At 39.0% G+C, this 25,089-nt stretch overlaps 1 long non-coding RNA gene across 2 annotated transcripts in view; it reads right to left on the bottom strand.

The window, feature by feature from the left end:
* Nucleotides 1–25,089, bottom strand: part of LOC309870965 — a 63,898-nt gene that overhangs the window by 5,394 nt on the left and 33,415 nt on the right. The window lies entirely within an intron of this gene.

Genomic DNA, 25,089 nt, shown 5'->3' with positions numbered 1-25,089 from the left:
TATGTTGAAGCCATAGCCCCAATGTGATAATATTTAGAGATAGGGCTTAGAAGATAATTAGGAGAAGTCATGAGGGTGGGGACCTCATGATGGGATTAGTCTTATGAGACCAGAGAGCTTGCTTCCTCTCTCTCTCTCTTTCTCCACCTGTGAGGACATAGCAAGAAGGTGGCCATCTGAAAACCAGAAAGAGAGCCCTCATCAAGAATCTAATGGCTGGCACCTTGACCTCATTCTTTTTCAGAACTGTGAGAGATTCTTGTTATTTAAGCCATTTAATGTATTTTGTTATGGCAACCTAACCTAATGCAGTGGACATAATCCCTACCCTGAAAAATTAGGGAGATAGATCCATATCTATCTCCCTAATTAGATATGTATCTATCTTTCTAATTTACACACAGTAATATAGATATATATCTGTATTACTATGTGTACAGCACTTGCAACAGTGCTGTCTACCTGTAATAAGAGGAACCAATGAGTATAAATGGTATTATTTATTAATTGCATTCATCATTATGCCCTTGCTTCGAATTCCTTTGCAGGATTTCTCTTCATGTTAACTTCACCAAAAACTCCTCAAATCTGATGATAAACCGATTGCAGGGTATGTGGGTGAGGTGAGAAGTGTGAAAGACTAAATCATATCATTGCCTTTCAACTTTGTTGCCACAGATTAAATTCTATCCCAGCATTTTATCTTTGGACCAGCACATATTTATATAAGAATAACAAGACTATCAACCTTCTTTCTGGGTTCAACTTATCCAAGAGAATAAGTCCTCTCATGTGGCTCATTTTCTGGTGACGGTCCTTTTGTCAGAGCGCAGTTGTCTCCTGGGTGGTATCTTGCACATGTGTTTTCCATTAAAGTAGCAACTAAAGAGTGGCAGCTGTGAATCTTTTCTGGCTGGAGCTCATATTCCGTTTTCTTCTTTTGTAATTAGCCTAGGGTGGAAGTTTTTGGAGGAAGGGAGGGGGAGTCTTCTTTGTGAATTGAAAATTGGACTTCATGCATATGACATTGGGTTAAATTGCTCAAACTTAGCTGTGATGAAAACTTTCCTCAGTTCTCCTTCTCTCATTAAAATTTCCTCATTTATAAGTAGATTCCTCAGGCTTTACATTGCTACAGTTTTCAAGCATCTAATTTTGATTAAAACATCATGTTAAAGTATTGAAAATATGATTGAAGTTTTAAAAGTGAAAAGAAAAGAAGACAGATGCTTCGGATTTTTTAAGGACAATATTTTATCGTGGTGAATAATACTGTTGGAATCACCTGTATATGTAGTAAAATTCATAGACATAAATGAACAAGCTAGTTGGGGGTCACCTTTAATAGTTTTTATTATTTTACTTATGAGAAAAGACATTGTGTATAGCCATTATTGAAAAAGTTGGGCAGTTGCTTATTAAGTCAAGCATATATGTACCATGTGACTCAGTAATTCTAATCTTGGGTATTTACCCAAGAGAAATCTTGTACTTGGATGCTTCTAGAAGTTGTATTCATAACTGCCCAAACTGGGAGTAACTGAAGTATCCTTCAGTGAGCGAATGGATAAACAAACTGTGATACAGTCATACAACAAAATGCTCCTCTGCAGCAAAAAGGAGTAAATTATCAAGAAAAGGAACAATTTGGATGAATATCAAAAGAATTTCTGATGAGTGACATGTTACATAACAAAAATTATATGACGTTCTTGAAAAGATAAAACCATAGTGACAGAGGACAGATCAGTGGACTGCCAGTAGTTTATAAATTAGTAGCACCAGGGAATTTGGAGGGTGATAGAATTGTTCCGATCACCAGTGGTGGTTCCATGTCTCTATATATGTAGAAAAATTCATAGAAGTATACATTAAAATAAGTTAATTTTACAGTGCTAGTTAAAAAGAAAAAAGACTGGTGGTGGGAGTGGGAAGATATTATGCCTCTTCTAGGAATATAAAAAATTGTCCCAGTATGGTATGCAGTGAGGTATTTAAGTGTGTGTTGAGTCATATCTATTATGGAATTTCTGTACAGGTAGGAAATGTCACAGAGAGATTAATTTGTTTATTTGTTTTTAGAGAGAGAGAGAGAGAGAGCAAGAGTGAGTGCGAGCAGGGGCAAGGGCCAAGGGAAAGGGAGAGAGAATCTTAAGCAGGCTCCACACGGAGCTCAACTTGAGGCTCGATCTCACAACACTGAGACCATGACCTGAGCCCAAATCAGGAGTTGGATGCTTAACTGACTGAGCCACCCAGATGCCCCATAAAGAGATTTATTTTTGATTATTATGCATAATGAAGGAAAGGAGAGAAGATGGGTTCAGTATTACCTATGGTTTCTCATACAATAACTAAAAATCACGAGACAACATAATGAGTTAACAAGACTCATAAATTTTTTTGAAATCTGTAATCCTCACCAATTATTAACTTTCTGATCTCCATTACGTTTTCAAAAATGAATTTCATCTGGATTCTGAGATGCTTGAGATGGGAAGTAGTTGGGTCAAAAGTGGGAGTTCACTTTCCTTTATACTGTACATCAGCTATTCATATCCTACCATCTGAAACTAATTTGTTTTGTGTGATTTATTCCATAAAGTTGATGGAGTAAACAATGCATGCACAGTTCCTCAGATGTGTATTCAGCAGGGACGTGATTGCCTGTGTATGATTTTCAGCTTTCTCAGAGCTTTCAGAAATACCATCCAGCACATGGGATGTCATGTGGGTTCTCGGAGGGCCTATGATTTATAGACTCAGGTACTTGCGTGTGTCTGTGTTGTTGTTTTATAATCTGTGATTGATGTGATATGGGCCATGGTCCCCATTCCCAAATTATTCCTACGTCCAGTTCAGTGAGTTAATAATGGGGAACAGACACGTCTGCTCTATGTCTCTGGTCCCGATAAGCAGAATGAGATTGGGACTGTTTAGTCAAATGAATGAGAAGTTACAGCATTGTGCTTTGTCACTCTCCTCCTAAGGAAATGAGAGGTACCTCAGATGGTGCATTTTCCACGGGTGCACTTAGTTGCTGGGTGTGGCCTGACTTCACTTCTGTGATGTGGATACAAAAGCATTTCACAAAGTTTCTCAAACTCTTCTACCTTCCATTCTTATGGCCAGGAGCTTTGCTAAGTGATGGCACGATATAGAGGAGTAGGACACAGTCCTTCCCATGGACCTCACAAATTTCTTCACAGTTCTTCTAATGCAAGCAAGTCCTTATCACACTACATGTTCTAAACTGCATTTTCCTTCTTTTAAAGAGAGGCTACACTAGAGCCAACATGGGTCACATCTGGTGCTCTTTCTCCCCCAAATGCATATTTTTTTGTCCCCATAATTAAATTCAAGCATTACTTAAATATTTCTCTTCTGATTCCATATGCCATCATTATCACTTAAGATAGAGTACAAATAATGTCTTAGAACATTAGTTCTAGAAATATACTTTTGAGTTTCTCCTTGTAGTGAAAGTACTCCTTCTCCAGGAATCTTCTGGCTTACACTTGAACTTTGGCATGTGGTTCCCTCTTGCCTTACGTTCTTAGAGGCTATCAGTCCTTATGTTATTCAAAAGTATTTTTGGAATATCTTCTATGTACCAGGCACTGTTCTAGGTATTGAAGAAATAAGATAAAGTCACAGGCTTCTTGGAGTGAAGAAGAAATAGAATCAACAAGGAGATACAAATAATTTCAGAGTGCTAAGAAGGAAATAAAACCTACCATAGAGCAAATGTGTGTGTAAAAGTGGGAAGAATGCATTATGTTACACAACAGGAGGTCATGGAAGAACTCTTTGAAGAGTTCACATTTGACCTGAGTCTGGAAATAAGAAGCAGGCTGTGTAAAGATTGAAGAAAGAACATTCTAGAACAGGTTGTTTAATCCATTGGGCACTGCACTCTTCATGTTTGAGGAATGGGGATGAGAGTTGCCTCTCTTACCATTTTACTTAATATTCTGCTTAAGGAATTATTTCTTCTCCTTCAAGCCTTGGGCTGGGTGGGATCAGAGATCCCAAGATCCAATAAAGTATACACTTCTTCATATCCACTTCCACCAGAGAACCAAGTCATAATTCTGTGAAATTGAAGGTTGCTGCAGTTCTGGTTTCTATAACTGGTCATAGGCCTATGTTGATAATCATAACATCAGTTCTAGTCCTTACCCTCTGCCAGAACCTTGGCTGGTCAGGAATTTTTATCAGGTGGTGTGAATCAAATGTTGGTGCCTACAGGACACAAGGCCTTGGTGATCTTGTCTTTATTGCATCACTGCTATCTCTACTGACCAGTGTTTCTGTGCTTGGGAGTACTGTGGTGTGTTACAGCGAATCCCCTATGTTCCAGACATAGTCTTCCTTGCCGCTATTGTGTAGCAGCCACACAATTTTCCCTTGGTAATTGAGGCCAATAACCTTGGACAGTACAAAGAAGTGCATGTTGGTGCAGTGGTTTAAAAAGCCCCAAGAAAACTTAGTGCTCAGCTTAACAGAACTATATTTGAACAAAACTTGTTTCCTTTCCTTCCTTTTTTCTGCTACCTCTTTTGAAGAGTACTGGTGGTGACTAACTTTACAATTTAGGCTTGAGGTAGGTGTAAACTGAATTAACATCAGACTCAGCATCAATATAATGATTACAGGAAGTTTTGCGGCAACTATGATAGGTACCTGAGTTTTTCATCCAGAAAAAGGACAGGAAATGATGTTGAGGAACAAAAGTGATGAATTGTACTGGAAATTTAACATTTACCTTTCTATATATACTTTCTACTCTTCTGTGTGCCAGTAGGTTTACCGCTCAGATTCTATGAGTTCTTTTGCCTTTTGGCATCCAGGTGAGTTTAGCCAACAGGAGACACTAGATGGAACTCAAAATTCAGGAGGAAGAAAGAAGTTAGATTATTTTTAACTACACTCCCATACCCAACCATGCTATCTAGGATTTGATAGTGGCTTTTTCTCTCTACCTGAAGGTACCCCCCCCCCCCGCCTTCCTGTTAGTGGCTCTTTTCTTAGGGTTCCGTTTCTGGTGACCACTCACTCTACTTTTGTCCCTTCAGGACTAGATATGGTATGGGCTCTCCACTATTGCTAGTTAAAAGTCCTTGGATCCTTCAAAGTCTCTGGGTTCTCTAACCCTCTATAGGCCTTTGTGAAGTCCCTTCAATTACCCTTCAGAGTATCTATCAGGTTCCTACTGGAACCTTGACTCCTAAATATAGGGAGCAAATTGTATGGCATAAAATGGAGAAGGCAGCAATAAACAGTTTTTATTATATCGCAAATTTAATGGGAAATTGAGGATTTCGGGCAAGGGAGTCATGTGCTTTCCTCGTTTTCAGAGTATCTATTGTTCATATGTGTATGGAGCTTCTCTAAGTTGTAGTCAAGCCTCATCTCTAGATAGCCCAGGGCAATGACATCATTACATATATTTGAATTATATTCCGCATTTTAAAAATTGAGGTATAATTGACACATGTATTAGTGTAAAATGTAATGATTTAATATTTGTATATATTGCAAAATTATTACCACAATAAGTCCAAGTCATGCCCCCTGTGTTTTTTTTTTTTTAAAGATTTTATTTATTTATTTGACAGAGAGATCACAAGTAGGCAGAGAGGCAGGCATAGAGAGAGAGAGAGGAGGAAGCAGGCTCCCTGTTGAGCAGAGAGCCCGATGTGGGACTTGATCCCAGGACCCTGAGATCATGACCTGAGCCGAAGGCAGCGGCTTAACCCACTGAGCCACCCAGGCGCCCCCTTTTTTTTTTTTTTTTTTTTTTTTTAAAGATTTTAGCCCCCTGTGTTTTTAACAATTACTCCAGCTATCTAGGGAGAGAATGTATTTGAGAAACACATAAACACACAGCAATAGTAATAAATGAATGATTATTATACTAATGACTAACATTTGAGTCCTTATTTTATCCCACACACTGCCTTAAGTGCTTAAATACATATTCTTCTCTTATCTTCATAACCTCTTCATGAGGTTATCATTTACATTTTGCAGATGGGAAAACTGAGGCACAAGAAGTCAAGCCACTTGCCAAATCACACTCAGTAAGTAGTGGAGCATTCTGACTCTAGAGTCTTCTCTCTTAACCATTAAGTAGGCATTCTGTAGCCCAGTCAAGTTGACACAGAAAACTATCACAGTTCACCCTTTGTCAGTGTGGCCACCCATGAGCATCTCCTTAAACCATATTTAATCTCCAGATAAATACAATAACAAGGTTATCATTTCATCTAACGTGACAGAGCTATTCTGCATATAACCCAAAAAGCACAAACTCCTTCCCCAGAAGAAGTAGGCCTTTGAGTAAAGTTTACTCTTCTTGATATCCTATAACTTGGGTGTTACGATGTAAAATTAGCAATACTTCTTATGTTACATGATAAAGGAACAAAAGAGAAAACAAAAATATATGTGTATTTTGTAAATAGAAAGCATATATGTATATGTCAATACACATACACAAACATACTCATAAGAAAATAAGGAGGAAATTCTCATGACAATTGCTATGTTCATTTCTATAACTGATTATGTGGTTAAGCTCATATTTATAACTACCTTCTTCTACCACCCATTCTGTATTTTTCTGCCTTCAAGAAGCACCTCAGCTGGTCATGGTTCTTTACCTGGTGGAATGACCTAAACCTTCTTACCTAAAGGGTCTGAGACATTGATAGTCTTGCCTAGATCATTGTTGTAGTTTTCCATTAACTTGGGGTACGGTAATTCTAAAAGACATAGGAAGGGATATCTTGTATTCCAGATATATTCTTCCTTTCCTTCATTGTGGAGTAGCAACCCAATTTCTCCTTGATCAATCACCCCAGCCAGCCCCGTAATTCTCTTCCTCTCCTCTTGATACAGAGGCAAGAGAAGTTCAAGTGGCCGGGCAACAGTCTTCACTTCCAATTCAATGGAAATCATTGTTGTGTCTCTTGATGGAAGCATTCCTCCCTTTGGAACAAAGACCTCTAGGCCAGCAGAGCATAAGGTCATGGGAACAGGAAACAAAACATCTGCTAGTGGGTTGCTAGGGGTGATAGTGAGTGCTACCACTCCCATTTCCACCCCTTGATTCCTGGACTGGAGAATCCTGGCTATGGGAGAAACAAGACCATATATGGATGCTGCTTTAGAGTGCATACAGCCTTCTGGAGAGCCTTGCTCCAGTCCTACATGGTATTACCAGCTGAGGTAACTGAATCTTCAAAAGGTCATTGCACCATTCTGTCAGGAAAACCGCTTTGGGATTGTGTGGAACATAGTAAACCACTTAATTCCATGAGCATGGGTCCATTGCTATACTTCTTTTTCTGTGAAATGAGTCCCTTGCTCAGAAAAAATACTGTGTGGGGTAACATGATGGTGAATAAAGCATTCTAAGCCCCCATAGATGGTAGTTTTGGCAGACGCTATGCATGCGGGGACGGCAAATCTATATCCAGAGTAAATGTCTATTCCAGCAGGAAGAGAAAGCTGCTCCTTTCACAATGGTAATAATCCAATATAATCAATCTGTCACCAGATGCTGGTTGATCACTCTAAGGAATAGTGACATACTTAGAACTCAGTGGCACTATACTGCTGGCAGATTGGGTAATCAGCAGTAGCGAGGCTGGCCATGATCAATAGAAATCCATATCGCATGGGGTGCCTGGGTGGCTCAGTGGGTTAAAGCCTCTGCCTTCAGCTCAGGTCATGATCCTAGGGTCCTGGAACCTAGGCCCCACATCGGGCTCTCTGCTCAGTGGGGAGCCTGCTTCTCCCTCTCTCTCTCTCTCTCAAATAAATAAATAAAATCTTAAAAAAAAAAAAAAAAAGAGAAATCCATATTGCCGAGCCCATGCAAACCCTCCATCCTTTACACCATGGCTACTTTGTTCATGAGCCCGTTGGGTGATAATGAGAGTGGCTGGAGAAAGAGGTTGACTGGTATCTACAGAATGGGTATCTTATCCACTTGATTATTAAAATCCTCTGCTGAGGTCACCCTTTGGTGAATATTCATATGCGACACAAATGTTTCATGGTTTTTTGCCCATTCAGATAGGTCTATTCTCATACCTCTTCCCCAAATTTCTCGGCTACCAATTTTCTAATATTCCTTCCAAATCCTTGACCATCCAGCCAAATCATTGGCCACAGATGATGAACCAATATATTTATATTTCTGGCCTTTTCTTCTTCCAAGCAAAGTGAACAGTCAGGTTCTGACCACTGGGAAGATTTCCCTTCCTTGCTATCCTTCGAAATGTCCCAGACTGCAGTGTTACAATGGTCCACTTTTGGGTGATGCGTGCATATCATACATAATAATCTGCAAACCGGACCTGAGTCTTTTTGTCCCCTGTTAACTGGTTATAGGAACTCTCCATGAGGCTATGCAGGAGAGAAAAGTCTGTAGCAGGAAGGGGGACCATGGGCATTTGGGCCACTTCATATAATTTGCTTGTGTCTTTAGGGCCTGCTTAGGCCAGATCACATATATATATATCTTTTATGTTTGATAACAGAGTGCTATTGAGCATGTCCAACTTTATGGCTTGCTGGATCAGATTAACACTCAGTTTTCATGAGTTATCTCAGGTCACGTGGTAACTTAGTCATCCATGGTAGAGCGTCAGTTTCTACCAAGGTCCAATCGCAGGCCAAGATCTATTACTCGAAGGAGAATAGTTATTTGGGGAGCTTGGTAGGGCTTTGAACCAAAGTCCCAAAGGCCTGCACTGTGACTCACTTATAGGGATATGCCAAAGGCTCCAAACAACATACTTATCTGCCACTGACACTTCAGGCACCATTGGATCTGTGAACCATATGGCCCAAGTGGGAGAAGAGCTTGCACAATGGGCTTGTCCTATTACAGAGCCTTCTCTTGTTCTGGTCCCTACTCAAAATGAGCAGCTTATTCGATTACTTGGTATGTGGGCTTGGGTACCACATCCAAAAGAGGATGTGTTGACTCCAAAATACAAAGAGGCCCACTAGGAATTGTGTCTCTGCATTGGTTGTAAGAGGGCCCAGATACAAGTCCTTCACCTTAGAAGAACTTTTTTGTTGTACTCTATATCAGAGAATACCTAGAAATTTCACTGAGGTAAAAGGCCCTTGAATTTTCTTCAGATTTATTTTCTACCTTCTGACTAGCTAATATCTTACCAAATAGGCTAGAGCACTTGCTACTTTTCATTTACTAGGTAATCATTCATTTAGTAGGTATCAACATAATATCTTCAATGTAATGAACCAGTCTGATATCTTGTGGAGGTAAAGGGGATCTAAATTTCTGTGAACTAAATATGTCATAGGACTGGACAGTTGATATACCTCTGAGGTAGGACAGTGAAGTAAACTGAAAGAAAAGTGTTTCTGGTGGTTCTCATTGACAGGTATGGAGAAAAAAGCATTTGCCATATCAGTATCTGCATACTAGGTACTGAGGGATATGCTAATTTTCTCAAGCAATGAAACCACATCTGGTACAACTTGATTAAGCTTACAACAATCCAATCATTCTTCTAGATCCTTTTATCTTTTGCAAAGGCCACATTGGCAGGATGAATGGGGATGTGGTAGGAATCACCACCCTTGGCTTCTATTAGATCCTTCATGAAGGCACTAATCACTTTAATTCCTCAAGGTGTGAGCTGTTGCTTTTGGTTCACTATTTTTCCTAGATAGATATGGTTCTTTCTTTTTTTTTCTAAAGGGGGTGGTGGAAGGAGAGGAAGAGAGAGAATTTTAAGCATAGAGCCAGATGCAGGGCTCATCTCACAATGCTGAGATCATGACTTGGGCTGAAATCAAGAGTCAGATGCCTAACCAACTGAGCCACCCAGGAACCCCTTGGTAGATATATTTCTAATGGCTACTACTAACTTTTCCTACCATGGTAGCCAGTTATGATCAGGGAACCAGTGTGAGAATTCTGCCTGTTTCTGAGTATATCTACTCTAATTCTGTATTCTGAAAAATGAGAACTAACCACAGGGTGGGTCCAAGTACAATCCGGGCCCACTGTGAGACAGACCTGAGCAAAAACTCCTTGGAACACCTGACTTCTATAAACCCCAACTCTGATTTGTGGACCACAGTAACATTTTGGTTCTTTTGGAATTAGTGTTAGTATAGAGCCAATATCTGTAGTCTTCAAAGGTCTGATTATTTCCTTTCCCCAGTGCATAGTTACCCTGCTAAAAGGCTGTAGGCCTCTTTGGGAATGGTTGGGAGAAAGATAAAAAGTATTAAATTTTGACAATGGACTAGGGTCCTTCCGCAAGCGGATCCAGCTTCCCTTCACTTAAGCAGTTCTGGGTCTGTAAACTGGCTCAAATGTGGGAATTGATTGAGAGTAGTCTTTTTTTATGGTTCAGATTAGACTTTTGTTCCCTTGACCTAGAACTTTTCTGCTTATACAGATAAGAATTTAGTAGGCTTCCTAAGTATTTTATTTATAGAGACACCATGATTGATTAGCCAATACCATGCTCTACATGAGTTAGACTATTCTGATTGCCCCTCTGAATCTGCTGTCCCTTATGGGAACTATGCCTACCTTGCCTTTGGCAGCTGCCATCACCCAGGATCCAATTATTCTCCTCATATTTAGGTCCTCCCAGTGCAGTGACAGCAGTTCCCACTATAAGATCTGATATATTGAGAAGAGCTCTTCAAGGATCTAGGGTTCCCTCATGAATTTATAGGTCTTCTGTACCCTCCCAGGGTAGGTGAGTAGGTCTTAAATGACAAATCCACTCTAACATTCCAATCTCCCTAAGTCTTTTAACCCTTCCTTTACATTAAACCAAGATAAGTCTGTCATTTCTAACTCAGCCATTGTAGACCACTTTTTGGTGCATGTTTTAGCCAACCAACCAAACTGTTAGGGCCCTTTCTAACTATCCATTCTGTAACATTAAATTGAAATCTCTATTTAGTGAATTCATATCAATAAAGTTGGCCTGATTCAACTTTATGTTCCTTAAAACATTATTCTACACTCTTATAATCCATTCTCATAACTATTCTCTGGATTTGTCCATAGAAGTTAGAGAACTCAAGTAGTTCTTCTGGAGTATAGATACATCCTGATGGAACACATTGTACCTCACCTTTAAGGGACTGCTGAGTGCTGGGACTGTGTCTTCTTACAGCTCTAGAATCAAAGAGGGTGGGTGTGGGGAGCTCCTGAGGAGACTCAGCATTGTCTTGCATGGATACTACCACAGTAGAGATCATTGCAGTTTTCTCAAGCAGTGCAGGGTTAATCCCCTCTAGTCAGAAGGATGAGGGAGGAGGTGGAGAGACCACTTTCACTAGCAAATGTCTCAGAATTTAGAAGTTCAATATCCCCAGGTTCATCAGGGACTTCTCATCTGTCCCTATTCCAACTCCAAGGATCCCATTCTATCCAATCAGTCCAAGAGTTGTATATATTGGTCTGGAGCTCAGGGAACTATTAGGACTAGAGATATGAATATGTGATTCATTAGCATATGGATAGTATTTAAAGATATAAGACTTAATTCTAAAACCTCCCAGCCTCCCCTACGCAAGGAGAGACTGGGGATAGAGAAAAGCCTGAAGACCTAATCAAGAGTCTTTCTAAAATTTCATATTTAAGTATACATTATTATTCTGTAAAGAAGAATTAAAATGATGATTTCCTGTACAAAAACCTCATTTATTCAAACAATTACTAAGTCCACTATATGCTGGGAAATCTAGATTCTAGAGATACCACACTGAATACTACACAGGCCCAGTCCTCAAGCTATCTACATTCTGATAAGGAAAACAGAGAATTAAAAAAATCCAAACAAACAAACAAACAAACAAAGTACACCAGATATCAAGTAGTGATAGATACTATGAAGAAAAATCAAACTGGGTATGAGGATAGAGCCTGCTGGAAATGAGAGGTGCTATCTTATTGTTTTTAAATTTATTTATTTATTTAAGTAATCTGTACACTAAATGTGGGGCTCAAACTCACAACCCCGAGATCAAAAGTCACGTGTTCTTCCAGCTTAGCCAGCCAGAGGCCCCTAGGGTGCTCTTTTAAATACAGTAGCTGGGGAAGGTGTTCTTGAAGAGACTTGAAGTGAGAGAGCTAACTATGTGAGTAGTAGGGAATGGAGTAGCTGGGTATGACAAGCAAGGAGGAATGGAAGGAACTGGAAGAGAATCCAGGGATCTGACTCTGTAGGGTCTTGAGAGTGAGAGGGAAGTGGGAGATGGCAGGGTGAAAAGGGGAGGCAGAGGGAGAACCCAGGAGATGGAGGAAAGGAGGGGAAAGAAGATACAAAAAGCCAGGAGGGCTGGGGTCTTGCAATTGGCAACTGTTGGAGAATTGAGATTCAGAGGCTCCAGAGCAATTTGTGGGAGCATTAAGAATAAGAGAGGCGATTCCTAGAAGTACTGCTGAAGCTTATGAATTTCTCTTCCTTTAAAGTTCTTTGTCAGATATGACTAGAATTAGGGATTATTTTATAATTCCTTATGGTCATTAGTCTATGTTCCTTTTATTGTACCACTCCACTGGTACTGGGTTGTATGGCCATATTTGGATTGTTTTTAAATTTAATAAATATTAAATTTATGCCTCACATTACCTATAGGAATGATTCAGAGATCCTGCATAGTAACTTTTTCTCCCTTTGGGGAACATATTCAGCTGAGTGTATGAAGTATATTATACACACACACACACACACACACACACACACACACACACATTTATATTACATATTTATATATAATATAAATATTATAGTAGAAAAGTATGATCTTTATGTAATGTCATTTATTATGAAAGTAGAAAAGAAGAAACGAAAAAGTGGAAAAGAAGAGACCATGGAATGGAGACTAGAAAGTCCATTGATTTTTGTCTGTCTGTCTTCATTTATCTGAATACAAAGTAGACCTGAGAGTTAAGGTTTCACCATATTTTAATTCTACCAATGACGAAATTTTGGAATACTTTAAAATAATTCAGCTTATTATTTATTCTCTTTCTAGAGTTCTTACCTATGATCAAATATATCATCTCTATTGTTTAACAGGTATTTCCTTAAGGTTTATATGCTTTTCATAGAGAGTATTTAAGTAAAACTAAAGGACTTGTAAACAGAATAGTCCTGGGGAACCTGAAGACCTCTGTTGGAGAAGAAACCCCAGAAGGACCTGAAAAGTCAGCCCATCATGATATTTCCTTGTAGATCTCATGCTCCCTCTTGGGTATAGGTTTGGTTTTTGCAGGTAGATTTGACACACATTTATATTACATATTTATATATAATATAACCTATAGTAAATGGTAAATAACATTAGATTGCTTATGAAATTTATTTAACAGGAATGTATCCACAGAAGTTGTATTGTTGCTTGTATACAATATTGTTCGATCCATGTTAAAGCCTGTGTATTTTAAGACTGTTATTCTTCTGGAAACTTTTGATTTCACACAGAATATCATAAATCAATTGTTAGACTACTCACTTCACTAGTATGTAAGTGACATTAGGATAGTGATTTTGCTCAGTCCTATCACTCCTATATCACAAATGCCTAGGATAGTAGCTTCCATACAATAGGTGTTCAGCAAATGTTTGATAAGTCAATTAGTAAGCGAAGTAAAATGATCTAGCTTGTCAAAATGCCTGGACCCTTCAACTAGAAAATGCTGGAAGTACAAATGACTTTGGGTTAGCTGAAAGTAGAATTTAACTAATAGGTTGTCTTTTATAGTAATTACTTTGTAGTCTTTTTTTCTTATAATATTTATTTTAGCAGTAATGGTGGGAAATAATCCCTATTCATATAGCAATACCTATTTAACCCCTGTAAGCCCTTAAGTTAAAAAAGAAACAAAAAAATGAAGATAAGGAAAATCCAAAAATTGTCTATTAATTTTTCCCAAGTTCTAAAAATGATCAGCAACTTTAGTTTGCTTTGTTTAGTATTATATTTAGCAAGGAAAGTACCAGTGTGTTATAGGCACAAACATAGGACTAGATTGACTTCTTTGGTTTCAGTGGTAAATTTGTAAAAGTGTAGGCTAATGATAGGTGTTTTAGCATTTGGGGACCATATCTTCTAGAAACATTCTCTTCATGGTTAAATTAAGAGCGCTTCTTTTACTGTATAACCATAAACACATCCTAGCACATCTAACATGAAGTGTTCACTGAGGCTTGTTTAGATGCTGAAGGCAATGCATTAGGAACTGATGGTGACCCATTCTTATCCAATCAGTTCCTGATGCAGTATCTGCGACATCAAAAACTCTGTAATAATTATATAAGGTATTTATCTCCAAATGCAACAACTTTGTTCCTACATATAAAATTTGCAACTAAGTAATCCTGTCATGTGGTAAAATCGATCCAACATCACACTAATGAGTTATTTCCCACTAATGAGACTGGAAATTTAACTGTGTGTCTGTCTGTATTTATCTGAATACCATGTAGACCTGAACATTAAGGTTTCACCATATTTTGAGAGACATTGTGAACATGATGTGTATAAGACTACTGTAGTATAATCATATATTTCATAGCAAACAAGTGTGGGTAAGTATGTTTTAGAGAGGATATTTAAAAAATAGCTTTCCTTAAGCCATTTCCCCTATTTTTTAATGATAATTTTTAAAATGTTAAAATCTTAAGGTAGATTTCAATGAAACAACCCGGTGAGCATTTAATTTGAGATTCACTGATTAGGATAAATCGTATGCACATGCTCAAGATAAGTTTATCATGTTTTTAAGTTTTTCTAGAATTCTAGCTCACTGAAATGATAAGGTTAGAATTAGAATTAGTAGATATAAGAGGCATAGGACACCAAGAAGAACATAGTGGTCAGATGTACAACTCAAAGAATGTCACTGGCTTCCTACCATATTGATCATTTTGCAGGTCAGTTTTTGATGATCTCACCAGAAAATTCTATTAGTCTCTAAAATTCCACCAAATATAGAATGAATGAAGGGCTCTAGTATTACTTAGAAAATCTACCCTTCTACCTAATGGAATTTTTGGTTTACAGGGCTATCTTGGACAAGAAGGGTTGGAAATGACTGGATAAGGGATTTGAAAGTAGAAAAGAAGAAACGAAAAAGTGGAAAAGAAGAGACCATGGAATGGAGACTAGAAAGTCCATTGATTTTTGTCTGTCTGTCTTCATTTATCTGAATACAAAGTAGACCTGAGAGTTAAGGTTTCACCATATTTTAATTCTACCAATGACGAAATTTTGGAATACTTTAAAATAATTCAGCTCATTATTTATTCTCTTTCTAGAGTTCTTACCTATGATCAAATATATCATCTCTATTGTTTAACAGGTATTTCCTTAAGGTTTATATGCTTTTCATAGAGAGTATTTAAGTAAAACTAAAGGACTTGTAAACAGAATAGTCCTGGGGAACCTGAAGACCTCTGTTGGAGAAGAAACCCCAGAAGGACCTGAAAAGTCAGCCCATCATGATATTTCCTTGTAGATCTCATGCTCCCTCTTGGGTATAGGTTTGGTTTTTGCAGGTAGATTTGACAGATTAGGGAAGGAAGTTAACACCTCCTGCAGAAACTGAGAAATTAGTTGGTACTGTGTCATTTGTGAGCTAGAAGGAATGTGATAAGGAGATAAAAATAAGTGAAGAACAGGACTTGGTCCCTCAAGATTTGATTGTTGCACATACACAGTATGATCTTTATGTAATGTCATTTATTCAGAGTAACAGAAGTCTGTTTGTCCACAGATCATGATTCTAGCCTTCTATGGGCTACTTGGAGTACCTAGTATAGAATTGCAACAAGCTTTGTAAACCCTTGGGACTGGGACATGGTGGCTGGGATAGTTGACTATGGGAATATCATCTTTAATTGCAAACTGCTACAAGGAATTAGGTGGGAAAAGAGGGATTCATGAAGGTGGGTAAAAGTTCCAAAATAGGCCAGTGGTTATCAAACTTGAGCATGCAGCAGAATTGTCTAAAGACTTGTTAAAAGACTGCTGGGATACACAGAGTTTCTAATTTAATAGATTTGGGATGGGGCCCAAGAATTAGCATTTTTAACAAGTTCCCTGGTGATATAGCTCAGAGACTATAATTTGAGAACAACTGTTCTAGCCTGGCCCAAGGCTTTATGGGCTATTGGAACCAAATGACCTTAACCAGGACTGTGATAAAGTGAGTGTGATGATTTAAAAGGGAAAAGGGCCAGAGTGAAGCACCTACAGAAGTTGAAGTCCTAATAATTATTAGAGTTCAGGAATGTTGCTCTTTAGATGACATATTTCCTGTTTTCATTTCCTTTCACCCCAGAAAAATCATAGAATAAAAACTCTATAGTTCTCTGGATTATTTGAGCTTGGAAATAGAGTTAGTTTGCCTGTAGACAGGGAAAAATGATAGTAAGGAAAGACAACTCAGTAATCTTTGGGGCATTGTATAGGCTAAGGGCATCTCTGTAAAAGAGAGTCTATGACAGAACTAAAAAGTAGAGGGTCATTTTTTCTAGTGTCTCCCAAGGGTTTTGCTGGAGAGATCCTCCTGGTATGTCAATACCAACTGAAAAGAATGTCAGACATACACATGGGAGAAGTTATCTGTTTCCAGAGTTGGTCAAACCCTTCCCTTCTCCCAAGATTCACCGTGCTGTTCCCACAACGTCTACCCATTCTTTAAATCATGACCTCACCTTCTGTCTAGATGAGATCTCCCCATCTTTTGCTCATAGCATTTAATTGTCTATATTTTCAACGGTGATATTTACATGTTTGGCTTAAAACCAACTATTCTACCAGGATAGAGATGGTTTGTTTACCACTGCATTCCCATACAAAACCTGGTACCTCAACTGGTTTTAACTACTTGTTGAATGAAACATGAAAAGTAGCTGTATATTATGGGGATTACTTGAAACCAGGGTTTCTTAGTCAAGTATGTTGACTGAGCTTGGAACCTTCTCCATTCTTACCCCTTCCAGACCATCATGTTCACTTCTAGTGGAGTATGGGATGCACGTGTGTGTGACAGCTTTTGAGACTGTGTATTAAATAATGCCATAACCCCCCAAAAGAAAGTGTGTGTGTAAGGAGAAGTTTGGACTTCAAAGATAACTTGGAAGAATAGACTAGACAGTAACCTGGCAAGACGACTGATCTTGAGGGGCTCCAGATGATATCGGATTGAGTCTGTAACCAGGAAAGATTTCTTTAACCTTGCTCCACCTTAATGGAAGACAGCTCTGGCTTGGATAGGATGGGCAGCTGTAGACTTCCTGAGACCTCGCCTTTTTCATTTTGTTTTGTTTTGTTGTTGTTTCAGCTTTGATTTTTTAAATTAATTAATCATTTACTTAAGAGTAGTATTTGGCAAAGGAAGACAAAGATGGCCTTTCTGGGCATTCAATTAACTGTTTATCCTCCAGGAGTCCAGCCTGGGGAGGGACACAGAAAGTTCTAATCTGGATATACATAGAGGACAGACACTGTGAGACTAGGGCCACTTTGTAGGTTGTATGGGGGTGCTGCTAGGATGCCTCTGGCTGCTCTGACTTTGTCTGTGACTTCAGGGGCCTTCTTGGTGGCTGATGGAACTTTTACTAGCTGATTTGAGTCTGCCCACATTCCTTGCTACATACATTCAGATGCAGAGGACAATAAAACCCTTTGAAGGTAGAAGGGTGGTTAATCTAGCTAACTTGTTCTCAGTAATGGAATAAATAAAACCTCCTGTCAAGTTGGGCTTCCTCACAGTTCCTGCAGCAACTGAAACGTTCGGTCAGCCTCCTGAGCCAACATCGCTAACAGTCTAATGATACTGCCTCGCTTTTTGAGCAGGGACTGAAATGTTGATTTCTAGCACTAAGAAAGCTCAGTCAAGAGTTGTTCAGGGCAATGAGCTCAGGAGGAGAGCTTTGCTCGTCTGGGGACAGTCCTGGCAGTATGGAAAGCCAGGAAATCGGTGGGGAAATCACAAGACCTCCAGACTGCTGTCATTCTGGTAGACACCATAGCCAGGTGGTGTTGGGATAGCTTGGGGCTGGCAGTCTGTACCTGGTGAGGAAGCCAGAGATGCTTAAAGAACACTCAGTACAAGTTTGGGGCAACACAGGTTGGTGGGCAGTACATACTGGGACATATGGTCAGGGAAGAATCAGGCAAGATCTAAAGAAGGAGTCTTGGGATGTCCTTTGCATGGTATCCCAAATAACTAAGGCTGTAGGAGGCACAGGGTCCCTGTGGCTCCTACGGGCAAAGCCAGATCTGGGCATGGAGCTGAGGTCTGACTTAAGCAATGCTTCGAGCCTCAGTGAGTTAGAATCTGTGCTCAGACAAGAATACGCAGGCTGGAGGATGAAGATATCATGGTCAACTACACTGAGCAGGAATAGAGTTCAGGTTTAGTGCAATAGCTCAGGATCCCAAATTGAGCAGATATCTAAGGTGTGGAACAGCAGACCAGCAATAAGCTCAGCCTGCTTGCTCTCTCCCTCTGGGAAAGGGGTCGGCTACTTTTTGATGTAGGTAGTCTTCAAGGCATAGGTAGTGAAAGGGTAACAAGGGCCACACTGTAGGTGCTGGCGACATAGGGAAGGACTTCCCTCCCAGGAGCCCTAACAAGGTCTTTGATAATGAACAAGACAGAGCCTCCCCACGAAAAGGCTGAGAACCATGTTGTACTCTTTTCATTTGGAAGGTCATACACCAACCCCAACTAACAACAATATACCGAATGTCTCACTGACACAGATGCCAAAGCCTTCCCTTATTTTGATGCTAATTACCCCAGGGTGCAGTTGTAGAATTTTTAAGTTTTTGTTTTGTTTTGTTTTGTTTTAAGTCAGGTTATATGTGGCTAAAAAAAAATACGTGATCAGTTTTTTTCTTAAAACAGTAACAGAGCTAATCAGGCACCAAAAGGATTTGGGGCTTCTAATTCAGAAACAGTTTTTTGTTTTGTTTTGTTTTTATCCCAGCTCTCCTCTTGATAGGAACCTGCATATCCCATGGTCTATGTTCCTGAAGTTTAATTTTGAGGAAGTTATTTGGAACCCACAACAAATATTTTTCCTTAGAGTGTATAAATTATGAAGTTCTGAGAAAATCCTCTTTGATCTATGTGACCTAATAAACAAGTCCTGTTACCCCTCTAATTAAAACTTTCCCCATGCTTTTCAAGTCATTCACAGTAAAACCCCACATCCTTACAATGGCCCACCCAGCTCTTGCTCGGACTCCAGCTCCGGCCAGTTTCTCTGTCACTCCATCCACAGCCTTCCTGTTGGACTCCTGATTCTCACCTCCAACGGCACATTAGAATCTGCTGGGCAGCTCTTAAATAGTGATGCCTAGGCCCCAGGCCCAGTCATTCTGATTTGACTCCACTGTGATGAAGCCCTTGCCAAGGGCATTTCTAAAAGCTCCTACAGTGCCTGAATGGGTGGACAGTATAGCAAACATCTACAGAAATTACTGTGTATGCCTGCATGACCACAAACACAGCTCCCGAGGGACAGTATGGGCTCTTCTATTTAAAAATGATCTCTTATCCTGTTGAATTACAGTAATTTTCTTTCTTTTTGAAAAAAAGGATTTATCTTTTTTGAAAAATTGTCACCAAGAGTTGGAAATGGTAATTTTCTAATGTTTGCGAGGGTGATAGTTATTTCAACCAGCAGGAAGATACAGATGACCTTTGAAGAATTGCATAGCTTTATGGACCCTAATCGGCCCTGAGGATTGATATGAAGCCCTCTTTCTATTAGAGGTAGGTTATTTTCTGGCTTACAGTTCAGGATTTGTCCTCTTAGTCTGGGAATAACTAGTTCTCAAATTGACTTCCTACTACCCAACATCAATTTCTGGCAAGAAAACCCAACATATCACAATAGCAGAGGTGTAATTTAATGAGATAGGCATATATACTTCTTTTCTTCCTGAAAATACCCAAGGAATAGTTCCTATGCATCAGCCAAGACCTTCAAAATAGCATCTTTAATCATTTCTGTTCTTAAATTAATCTTACATTAATTATAAATTTGCTCTGTCTAGTTTGTTTTGTGCTGCTGGGTGAATGAGAAAGAGAAATGGACTTCATTTTTTTTTTTTTATCGTGGGGAATGACATTTGTCCTCAATCTTTTTCCAAGATATTGTCTTCTGCCCCTGTTTCCAGGGATCACCAAGAATAGGAGTTAGGTATAGCTTGTAAAAGTCTTGGAGGCCAGAGCCAAATTGATTCTAAATCTGAGTATCAATTAGGATGTTGAATGCAAAATGTTTACAGAAGGAATGAGGAAGAGCCATTCTGTGTGATAATCTGGGCTGTTGAAGTCTAAGTAGGGCCTGGCAGATCATATTCTCTTGGACTGTTTGTAATTTGACAGACCAGCATCCACAAAAAAAGTGGGAGGAATTTTCAGAAGGAAACCTTTTAGGTTCCGCTTCTAACACCTGAATTCTCTTGGTTGGTTTTTTGGTTTTGTTTTTATATGTTTGGCTTTTGTACTCCAGCCTTGAAGGAGTGCTATAAATGGAACATGAATTCAGTAAAGGGAAATTAATTCCCAAGGCTGGTGGCCTTTCCAGTATAGTGGGACTTCAGAAAGACTTTAGTAAGACGAAAGGAGGTTGAGTATGAAATGGTAACCATAGCAGCTTTGCTTTTTCTTTGTCATGAAATAGAAATTCTGTAGTCTAATTTTGGTTGCCTACAAGGCTATTGATCCATGAGGGCAAGGAAATTGCTCTGTTTAGCATAATCCCAGAGACCACTGTGGGGGATTGTATGAACATCTCACAGTTGCCAGCTGAGATTAAGCCAACTCACAGCCATCCAGGTTAGACCTGCAAGAAGAAGAGAATCATGTGAGCAGAGGCACATGGGTGCCTTGGGTAAAAGCACAGCACTGTTCACTGAGCCCGTCACTGAAGACTTGTGTCTCCCTGCTTTTATCTTGATGAGACATCATCAAGCTTCATTTCTTGGTGAATAGAAACCTGATTTTCACACATTTCTGGTATGTACAGCATTGCGTGTAATGTTCTAATCTTTGCATTTAGAGAGGATTTGTTCTATTTAATCCTTACATAATAAGAAACACAAGAGTATAGGTGGTTGTAAACAAATCACTCAAAAACCCATTTACAAGTGAGCTTTCTAAAGAATTTGTGAATACCAAAGCCAACACCCTAAAAGAGTTCTTCAGGTAAAACAAAAAAGAACAACCCCTTCCCCAAACAGCAATTATGTAAGTGAAAAAAATAATGACCATCTACTCACCAAAGGGGCAGATGTGAAATGGGGGGCCAGGCCTTCGTCTTTTTTAGATGGTAGTCGGTTTGCCCACGCTGCTTCGTTCAGCTAAATGGGATTGGGCCATGCACCTCAGCCCTTTCAATTCACTGAGTGGGGCTGATCAATCATAGGGATAATGATCAAGAAAGGAGGGAGGGAGAGCCTGCAGAGGTGCTCCATTATCTGCGGCAGCGATCTTCAGCTTCAGGGTGCACAAGAAGCACCGGAGGCCCTTGTTCCAAGCACAGATCCCCAGGATCCATGCCCAGATTTGGATTCCGTAGATCTGGTGCAGGGCTGGGATTTGCACTTTGGTGTGGATTTGCCCTGCCTTTCTCTCCACCTTCGTGACATACCATACTATAATCCATTTCTTCTCCTGCGTTGTGGACTCCAGGCGTAACAAACTATGTGAAGTTCCAAGAATCCAAGGAGCTGTAGTATGCCTTTACACATACTTGGGATGGTTTCCTCTTCCTCACTCCTTTCTTGACACCCCCCTCCCCAACACGAACACCTATGTGACTGACACACACATAGACTCTAACACCAACATCAGACACTGCTTTCCCTCTTCTCTCTTTCTCTGTGATCCTGTTTAACTTGTATCCTCTCTATTTTGTCACCTGTTACGCACAGTGGTGTTTTCTTGCTTACTTATTGCCTCCCTCATTAGACTATGAACTACCGGAAGTCAGGACCACCCTTCTTCATCTTTATAGTCTCAGACATACCATTCTCAGTATGGTATCTTGTACTTAAAAGGTACACAATAAAAATTTGTTGAGCTAAATGAAATGTCTTTTGAAGCAAATAATTACAGATTCTAGCTCATAACTTGTCCCTAAATAACGAAGACTTGACAGAATTAGGATAGTGATAATATAGATATAAAGTCATAAAACAAGAAAGAAGAAGGGAATATAATGTTGCTTTTCATATGAACTCCTAAGTAAAAGGCTACTTTTTGAAAACTAAAAATGTCTTCTTACTGAAATTTAGCATTTAAAATATTTCTTAAATCTATTTTCTGGAGTCACATTGCTCAGGATCAAAGAAAAATAGAAAATTTTATCCTAAGCAGAAAACAAGGGCCTATCATTTCTCATGTCTTTTTTTTTTTTTTTTTTTCCTATAGGGGTTAGGATAAATCAGCTCAAACCCTGAAGCAACATGCATACTGGTTCACTTTTTCTTTTTTCTTAACCTTAGATTTGATTTTCCTTTCTCCCTAGAAGGCTTAACACTGAAAAGTGACTATAAAGAGAGAACAAGAATAAAGATGTAGTTCTTCTTCCCTCTACTGGAAAACATTAGAAAAAGATCATAAATGAAAATACTGCTCATTGATGAGGAAAATGAATAGCTTCAATGAACCCAAGACATAGGGCATGTTATGCCGACAATCACAGTGGGGAAGACTGAAGGGAAAGGACAGACACACTACTGCTATGCCTACCTTACTGGGTTGTTGTGATAGGAACATAAAAGGAAAAAGGAGGGAAATGTTATAAAGTGGCTTTGGTAACAAAGCTTTACTAATTTGGCTAGATAGTCCATAGGCCAGATAAATGGAAAAAATAGTAGCAAAGTATCAAGAAACAAGCTATTTTTAACACTATTCATCCCATTCAAAGATATTAGGGATATTACCAAAGGAAGAGAGCTTCTAAATCCATAGTAAAGTATTTCTACAGGCATCTTTGGGGGCATTGCAATGTATGCATTTGTGATCTTCTGTAAATTGTTAGACCTTACTTTCTATAAATTTGTACTGAGATGTAACACATTAGTCAGGTCATTGGATCTGCTCAGATAGTGCCAATTTTAATATTTCTCTGAAGACCATGTTGTTTACTCAAAGTTGGGTGTTATTTAGATACCTTCTGAAAACTTGGAAGGATTGTTCCTCCTACTGCAAGTTTTACAATGGGGCATAGCGCAAGTTGTTGGGAAGCATAGGAGCTTTGGAGCAGGGTAGGTTGGGTTGTGATTTTTGATACTGTCACTTACTAGCTGGGTGCTTTAAGATGTATCATTTCATTTCCTGAGACTCAAGTTTCTGCACTGTTAATACTGTGGATGAGACTATTAATGACTAAATGGGGTGCTATTGTGAAAAATTCTACCTAGCACAAAATCGGATACACCGATATTCAATAAATTCTGGTTTTATTTTTACTATGATGTGCTTTGGTGGACTCAACTACTTTTTATTTTTTTTTTCAAATTTCCAACCTTTAGATTTTAGAAAAGGTGCCCAAATTCCACCATTTTTTATGCTTATGTTTTCTTGTCATTTTATTCCTTCCTAGAAGTTTTTTTTTTTTTTTTTTCCGAATCTACTTCTGTACGTTGCTCGAGTTAACTGATTTATTGTTGTACCAGGATGTTCTAGGGTGTAGGTCAAGAGATATCTCTGTTTCTATATTGAGGGGCTTCTGAGTTAGCATGATGTTTATGGTTTCTCAGAACTCCATGGTATCCAGAGTTGATATAAGCTATTTTATATTTCAATTTTCTCTTATTTATGGATATGAGCACTCCATCATTTGAAACATGTTTAGAAATCGAGTTCTACCTTAGCCTTCAAGTCAGAATTCTGAAACATCTCAGGTCCTTCGGTCCTCAAACTCACTTTGGTGCTGGAGTAGAACTAATTTTGTTATATTTGAGTATCTTTTGCAAACCTTCTTTTGGAAATGAATTCCAAACAAAGGCAGAAAAATCTATAAAAACCAACTGGAAAGGTGTTGATGGGTGAGAGAAATTATAAGAACACATTCAATTTGACTCTTTTCTATATCCCCATTTCCTAGCAGTCATGGGGACCACCTGAAGTTACCCCAAACAAACTTCCTCTCTCTGATTTCTGGGTGAGAGCCACTCTCCAAACAATAGCCTTTTTCAGGTCTGCTTCCTTTTTACCTTGCCTCCTTGTTCTTTATGGGATTGGGACTCTGAATCCCCCAAGGCTTGAAAGATAGCAAAACATTATTTATTATTTTTGTAGCTTTGTAGGCATTCAAAAAATGTTTGGCTTTGAATTGGTTTCAATAAAATAGTTGGCTGCAGTTACAAATGAGCATTTTGGCTGGAATTTTGTTAAATACCAGTTTGAAGCTGAATTTTGGTAAAGCTGCCCTGAATACATCTATCTTTGTCAATGGATTTGTTTGTTTATTAAGTGCATACTTTCTGGATTTTTGTGGGAAGAGAAGGTCAGACAGAGGAGCATGAGGATTAGAAGTGATTACGAATAGAAAAAAGGATTCATGGAGAATGGTGTCTAGAGATAAGGCGTTACGAGAAAGGAGTCTGAGTCATACTGTGCATAAGTGGGTGTCCAGCCCAAAGCCAAAGCCAGAACTGCCATTGAGCTGAGCTTCCCATTGGCACGTTTTCCACATTCTGAATGGTGGAGACATTCTTGAATAGGTAGTCACAATTAATGACAGAGCAGAAGTGTAATTGATATAAAGAATGGTTCCCACAAAAAAAAAAAAAAAAAAAGTCTTTTTATACTTCTGTAGTTTAAGCTTCTAGAAAGACTTAGCTAGAAGCCAGCCCTGGTTTAAGGAACACAATGTATCTTTCAAAACTGAAGCAAAGCAAAAGATTAAATAACCTCTTCAAGGAAAGCCATTAGCAGGTTGGATAATGATATCAACATGAGTAACTGGAGAGAAATAAATAAACTGGATGCTTTTAGAACATTCATTAAGGACTGCCTGTGTA

Source organism: Mustela nivalis (genome assembly GCF_964662115.1).
Source record: "Mustela nivalis genome assembly, chromosome: 8".
NCBI classification, from domain to species: domain Eukaryota; kingdom Metazoa; phylum Chordata; class Mammalia; order Carnivora; family Mustelidae; genus Mustela; species Mustela nivalis.
The sequence above is the reverse complement of the archived record's forward strand: the minus strand, read 5'-3'. Positions and strand labels throughout refer to the sequence as shown.